Consider the following 7,322-nt stretch of genomic DNA (forward strand, 5'->3'; position numbering starts at 1 on the left):
TGGTGTAGGGCTAAGCCGGGGGGAGGGATTCATTGCACGAAGGAAGCTGGAGGGAGCAGAGGCCAAGGGGACAAGACACAGAGGGCTGCACTAGGAACCCCATACTGTGGCTTTCAAGGAGCTGGGAGGTGAGCTCTGTTTTTCACACCTGCATCTCCTGGTATTGGACACTGGAAAAGCTGGCTCAGGGCTCCCAGAGGACCAAAGCCAAACACCATCCCCTCAGCCCAGCTTCCCTGGGCTCAGCAGCAGAAGCGAAACCAAGGTGAAGCAACCAAGCTCCCCCTTAGCTATTCATTCCCTCCAGAGAAAAGAAAGTAAAGCATCCCACGTGGAACCCAGGCACTGACCTGCTGAGAGATGTCGGTGTTTTCAGGGCCCTTCTGTGCTCCCATCCCAGCTGAGATCCACAAGCACAAGGGAAAGCACACCCATAAAACACACTGCTTGGTCTCAGCTGCAGATGCCTTCAGCACCGATGCTAAATACCACACTTGAAAGAACAAGCACATTTTCAGGTGCATCGCGTTTGCTAGAGACTGGCAACGGTTCCTCGCTCCCTGTTTGCACGGGGCCTCACCCCATGGGGTCAGAGCATGGCTAGAATTATTTACCACTGTGAGGGCAATACTGATGGCCAGCGACGATGGGCAAAGGTTACTAATCACACCACGTGGAGGAAGATGATTTGTTAACGCTGAGGACACGCATTTGATCTGTGGGTGAAAAGGGAGCACTTCTTGGCCAGCAGAAGGATGCAGTTCACACTCACTTCCCTCCTTGCTCGTTAGCTGTGCTCATGACCGTCTTCTCAGCAGGTTTTTGCCCAGTGATTGCTGTTTCCCAGCTCTTGGTGCCACTGAGTGAGATTAACCCCAAGCTTTGGTCTGATGACCACAGTGAATAGAAAATTAACAGCAGCGAGTTTCAGCTGGAAACTGAGGAATGTGCTGAATTCCTCCCCAAATCCTGGTTTTCTGGCTACTAGGAAAAAGAGCCCTTCTAGGGCACACGTTGCTTTTGTGCTCAGATATTTAATGCCACGGGAAACAGTTTCCCTTGGCCTCGTGCTGGTGAGACCTCCATCTGCTGGTGGCCAGGCTCTAGTGCATATTGCCAGAGCCCCCAGATCTGACTGCGCTAGCCAGGGCCTGAGCAGGCTTATAGGGAATTGCTCTGACACAGTACAGGCTTTCTTCAGAGACCAGCATCCGAGGAGTACTCGCAGAGATGGCCACGGATAATTCCCTCTCTATTTTCTAAGCACTGGATCATCACGCTGCCTCCAGGACTTCTGCGAGCCCTAAAGTGCCCTGTGTTACTCAGCCTTTCGGTTTCAGTTTTATGGCATCAGTGCAGTACCAGCTGAGGAGGGCCTAGCAATGCTTCAGATTGTCCTCTACTTGAGTAGGTGTATATGTAGCTTGGTCTGAAGGTTTCCCAGAGATAGATACCCATCCCTTCCTGCTCTGCAGACCTACATGATGGTGGGGTGATCTTCCTGCCACTTTAATCTGAACCATCACAACTGGGACCCTCTTCTATTTTGCCTTGGATCAAGCATCTTCTGTAGCCTTTTACATTGGCAGAATATAGGTTCAATTATTATTTCATAGAAACACTAGTGTTTAAGCCCACTTGGTACCAGCTTACAATGGCTGTAGCTCAAAGCAGTGAGGAATCACGTTGTCTGGACTTCTTTTCACCCTTAAGAACTGTAGTAACTATCTGCAGGTTCAATAGATGGAATATAGCAGAAATAGTTTGGATAAAAGGTGGAATTCATGTGAAATACTTCTGGAAAGATACCTGGAGAGTTAAAAGTACACGTAATAAAGTAAGAGGATTGGTGAAACCTTTAAAATCTATGGGCAGATTTTGCCACTTGTTCTTACTGCATAACGCTGATGCCTTGAGAAACCTCCTCAAGCTTCGGGGCTGTGGCAGGGAGTGTGCAGCTGATCCCAAAGACACTGTGCAGTGTTGGGAATCCCCCTGAGTTTGTGGGTACGGTGGTGTACACTGTCTGACACTGAGCAGGTTCATGCACCTTGTCAGAGGAAGAACGGGTAGGGATGAGGGTAGTAGTGTAGTAGATGAGGGTAGTGCAAGTAGCATCTGGGCCTGAGTAGTTAACGTGGTGGCCTTGTTAATTCCATGGCTTGCTGACCTTTCTGTTCCTGAACGAAATGCTAATCGCTTCCCAAAGATCCTTTGGCAATTGTCTCACGGGAAATCTCCCTGCAGACAAGGAAATTAAAAGCTGGCCGCTCTCCTCTCATCCCGAAATGCTGGCCTCTGTCAAAAGAGACGGTCAGCAATCATTCATTTAACTTTCTTGCTGCCACGATTTAAAAATAAAAATAAAAGCAGCAGCTGCTTTCTTTCTAAAGCAGCGGTGGTGATGGGAGCAGACCAAATTACAGGCCCTGAGGACTGCTCTCAGCCTGCAACACTCGTTGCTAGAAATACTGCTGCAATGAGGGAAACTCCCACCAACCATTTCATTCAGCAGCAGCAACTGGGGCCTGTGCTTGCCTTTTGTACCAGACATTTATATTTCATTAGTTTATACACCGTAGCCAGCTGGGAGCTTGTTCTCTGCTGTCTGATTTAGAGGCTCAGCAGGCAGGAGGGATGGGATTTACAGGTACGCTGTAGAAAACCAATTGCCCTTGATCTTAGCACGCTGGGAGCTGCAGCTACTTCCGACAGCAAGAGCAGCAAATCTGTCAAGCCTCCCACCAGCAGCACAAGGCTCCTGCTGTCAGCTTCTACTCTGCACACTGCTGCTGCCCACACGTTTCCAGCAGAAAGCCTCGGCCTCTCGTGCTGCTGCCGGTCAGCTCCATCTGCCACCCCAAGAGCGGCTGCACGTGGGGTCACACAAAGAGAAGGGGACGCTGGTGTGTTGCTCCTGGCTGAGGTGGGAGCCTGCCGGTGGCTTTTCTGCTCAGCAGAAGGCTGGAAGCGCTTCAGCAAGCTGCCACCGTAGAATCATTGTGGTTGGAAAAGAAAACTGAGGTCCGCTAGTCCAACCACCCCCACCCATCCCCGCCAAACAGCTTGATGGGGTTTTTCTGTTTGTGTACTCATAGTGAGTGAACGAAGAAAGTGCTCATTCCCAAACGAAAATCCCAATGTATGAGATTACAGCAGATACTGGTGAACAAACCAATGGACAACCAAGGGGAGCACTCTGTTCCCAGCCCTGTGCTGGGATTGTCGCTCAATACCAGGTGTCCCATGTCCTTTCTGGTGTTTGGAACATGGACCATTCAATTTGTGCCACTGCCAAAATCCACCTGACAGTGCTGAGGAGGAGCAAACCATCAAACACCAACAGGTGGCTTCTCATCAGCTGCCAAAAATCAAGTTCTGTCCGTGTGCTCCCTCCCCTGGTGGAGGTGGCTGGGGCATGGGGACACCACTGGGACATCTGTCCTTATTTCAGGGTGACTCGAGCACGCTGCTCTTTAAGCATTTAGCTGAAGCTGGTGATAATTAGGAGGAAGGAGTGTTTGCCCACAGGCACAGTGCCTCTGCTGGTGCATTTGCAAGCCCAGAATTGCCAGTTTGAAGCCTGCACAGGAGAGGAGAGGTCTTTGGCTGCCATAAGCATTTTCCCAGAGACTTTACTGATATTTATCCCAACAGAGTGGCAAGGTGCAGGATGTCTACATGCATGCACTTGATACATCTTTAACAGCCTTTTTTTGTACCTTCACCGAAAGTATAAAAGAGATTATGCTAAGCTTTGTTGGCTTGAAAGCGTACAGCTCAATAGCACAGACAAGTCTGGTGTCTTAGGATTGCAAGCAGCAAAAGCTGCTCAGAAATGGCAGTGAGAAATCCTGTTTTTCAGCAGCTGTTGTGCTCACATCCATTGAAATGGCTCCAAATACAGAGGGAATTTATATTAAAAACAACAACAACATAAAGCAACACGTAGGCCAAAGACAGCCTGACCCTGCAAAGAACATAAAACGCCGTCAGTGCAGTGCTGTAAAAGCACACTGTTAGAGCAGTGCTATAAAAGTCTCCTCAATCACAGAATGAGCATGCTGAGAAAGTTATCTTGCTCCTTAAAGCCTCGTGTGATAGGCACGGATGAAAGTCCTGTGTGTCCTTGTCCTCCTCACACCAGGAAAGCTCGGGCTGGGCATTTCGCTGACCTGCTGGCAGTACTTGCTGCCCTTTGGCATGGGGGGAGGTGGCTTATTTTATGCCTGAGAACTGTTGTAGACTGAGCCATCCTCCCAGTCACACAGTGCTGTACATTGGAGTATGTGGCACTATGACATACTGTGCTGCCTGCCTCCTTTCAGGGACTGCTGAGCCTGTGCCTTCTCCCCTCATCACCCCGTGTAGCCCCGACGTAACGATCAGACCATCCAGAAGCACTGACAGTGCCCTCCAACACAGCACAATGGCACTGGAAGAAAAGGAGAATGAAAGGATGCAACAGGATGGAGGGATGTTTCCATTGAAGCCTGTGTGATTTAGGTACACATTTAGGTGAGTCTTTAGGTTCTGAAATCCCCTAAGTACCACTGAAACATCCCTTCATGACTAAAAACGGAGTTTCGTGTTTACCGAGGGGGGTCTGATTAAAATAATCACAATCTAAATACTGTTTGAGGGGCTGTACCCTGCATTTACTGCCACAGAGTCAAACTCACAGTCGTTCCTGCAGTTTTAAGCACGGAGGACTAACTACCCACACCTGGGCACAACGGGGCTGGCCAAATCCAAATTAAACAGATTCAATTTGGGCTGAAAAATCATATATATATCCTCTGTCCAGCCATCTTCCATGGCTTTATGTGTTTTTGCTATTCTAAGAAGCCCAAGATACTATTTTTATTTAGCCTAAAAATAATAAAGGCTTTTCTCCAATCCTCTGGGTGCCTTAATTGAATTATGTCTGCATTAGTAAACCCCAGCACTGCTAAAATCATCCAGCTAGCTACCCAGAGTGTCTAGGAGGCACATCGAGGAGGCACAGTGTCTGCCTGCCCCAGAAACTCTATCCAGAGGTGCCTTGTGCAAGAAGTTTAGTCCTGGTTTAGTTACCAAATGAGGTTAGTTGCAATTATGGAGTGGAGAAAGCACATTCCACGTCTCTGGGCCGTCGCACAGAAAGCCCAGCTGCCTGGTCCCTCTCCTTTACAAAGAGATTTCTCTGACAAGGACTTCGGTCCAGCGTTCTGTTGTAGATAGGAGGGGATGGAGCGCTGGCTTTGAGCCACAGCTCTTAATGACGACCACGATTAATTCAGAAGAAACAGCCCAAGGATGGCTGAAAATGCCAAAGAACAGCCTGGCTGCTGCCGAGCCTTCGTCTTATAGCACTGAATGGCCGTGCTTGTTAAATATTGCTGCATTTCCAGCTGGTTGCAATGGGCCCTACGCTTTGGGGTAAAATAATCCACAGAAGCATCCCTAAGCCTGACCTTCTCAGAAGTTTGCTGTCACTGGGGGAAGGGGGAGAGAAAAAGCTAATTCTTCTCTACAGATGTTCTCAGCAGCACTGTGATTTCAGCAAAACCACAGACATTCAAGTGCCTCTCTTAGCTAAGGAAGCAAGCGCAGTCAGATGCCGTCCCGAGGCCTTCCTCCCAGCTAACAGTGCAACCAGTGTCACTGAGGGGAAAAAAAATAAGCAAACAGTGGGGATTTTTCTTTATTTGTGATTTCTGTGGTTAGAACAGCAGTAGCAGGTTACAGCAGAAACTGAATACGCTACTGTGTAGAGGTTTGGTTCAGTGAACTGGGCAGTCTGAAAGAGAAATTGGTTTGCAGACTTCAGAGATGGGTTTAAACAAAACAAGATGATCTCTTTCAGTGGAGACATGCTTTTTTTTTTCTTTTTTTTTTCTCAGAAAACACCAGCTGGATGCAGTACAAGACAGCATCCCAGAGCTAATGGAGCAGAGGAACTCAAAGTGTTTCGCTTGGCCTCTCCGTGGCTTATGCCCTGAAATGCCACTGCCCAACAGCTCAGTGCAGCAGTGGTCCATTCCCATGGAGGCTTCTCCCACATGTGAGACAGGAGAGCAGATGCACCCCCACACTCGCAGCCTCTGAGCTGGAAGCACCAGCATCACATTGCTTTTTACAGATGCCTACTGCTCACGTGCAGAAGCTTCTTGCCACCCTTCGAAGCAGCTGTAACTGAGCAGTAAAATCATCAGTAAGAGGGATCCATGACTGTATATTATCTAGAAGTATGGTTGGCCAAGAATATATTCTCTTGCTCCATGCAAAGATTAGGAACTGGAGGGAAAAAAAAATGTAATAAAGTGGAGTTATTCTGCCAGTTAATCCTCATCCACACTGCAGTGCAGTATATATGGTTTACTGCCCTCTCAGCTTTATTTCCCCTGATAGTTGGTCTGTGGCCAGCCAGACTGTTCCTGTGGAGCCCAGGGGAGGTTCACGGTGCTAAACCAGCCAGCCATGCAGTCAAGGCAAGTCCTGACTTTCCAGGACCTCCTCTCAAGGTTTCCAAAGCTTGTCGAGGTGGGCATGGCTCCATGGGTCTCGTGAGCCACTGATTGACTACCCAGGAATGTATAGTTGTGTCGTTGCTACAGCTATAGCTAAAGGAGAGATATACTTTCCTATTTCATATTTTCCAGTGAAAGCTTAATTGGAGTGTGCAGTAGCCAAGAAAAGAAAATCATTTTCAGCTGAAGTCTCTGAAATGTATTGTGCAATCCGTCAGGACAAGTGCACATTAGCGAGAAGCCTAACCCTACATGCCACTCTTTGTGACCAGGGCTAAGAATGGCAAATGAATGACACAGTGCAAAGTCTCTTTGTTTTGATTACAGTATCCCCAGTACCTGTCCTGAGTTCAAAGCAGCCAGGTCTGTGGCTGCATGTTGACAGCTGAGAAGATTATCAAGGAGTGGGAATCAATGAATAGCTACATTAAACCACTTCATGTGCCTCATTAATGTGCTAAATAATGGCTGAATAATGAAGGAATATGTAATAGCTGTGTGAAATATTAGACTATACAGAAACACAGTGCTAAAAGCATCAGTTTTTCCTACGAAGAAAAGTGGTGATATTTCTATACAGACTCCGCCAGAAAGACTTTCCACCCACTCCAGCTTTTGAAACAATTAATCTCATGGAAACCAGAGAGGGAAATCCTGCTGTGGAAGCAAATGCTTTAAAAACAGTACTTTGGTGAAAGGTCCAGTGGCAGCGAAAGCAAATGCACCTGACTTTCTGGGCTGCACTCAGAGAAAGCCCCTATTAGCTTTAATGGCAGATGGGAGAACTTCTGCTCTCCAGTATCTCACCTT

This window comes from Cyrtonyx montezumae, unplaced genomic scaffold, assembly GCF_038088225.1.
Source record: "Cyrtonyx montezumae isolate F1298 unplaced genomic scaffold, pur_monq_1.0 scaffold_6, whole genome shotgun sequence".
Taxonomy (NCBI): domain Eukaryota; kingdom Metazoa; phylum Chordata; class Aves; order Galliformes; family Odontophoridae; genus Cyrtonyx; species Cyrtonyx montezumae.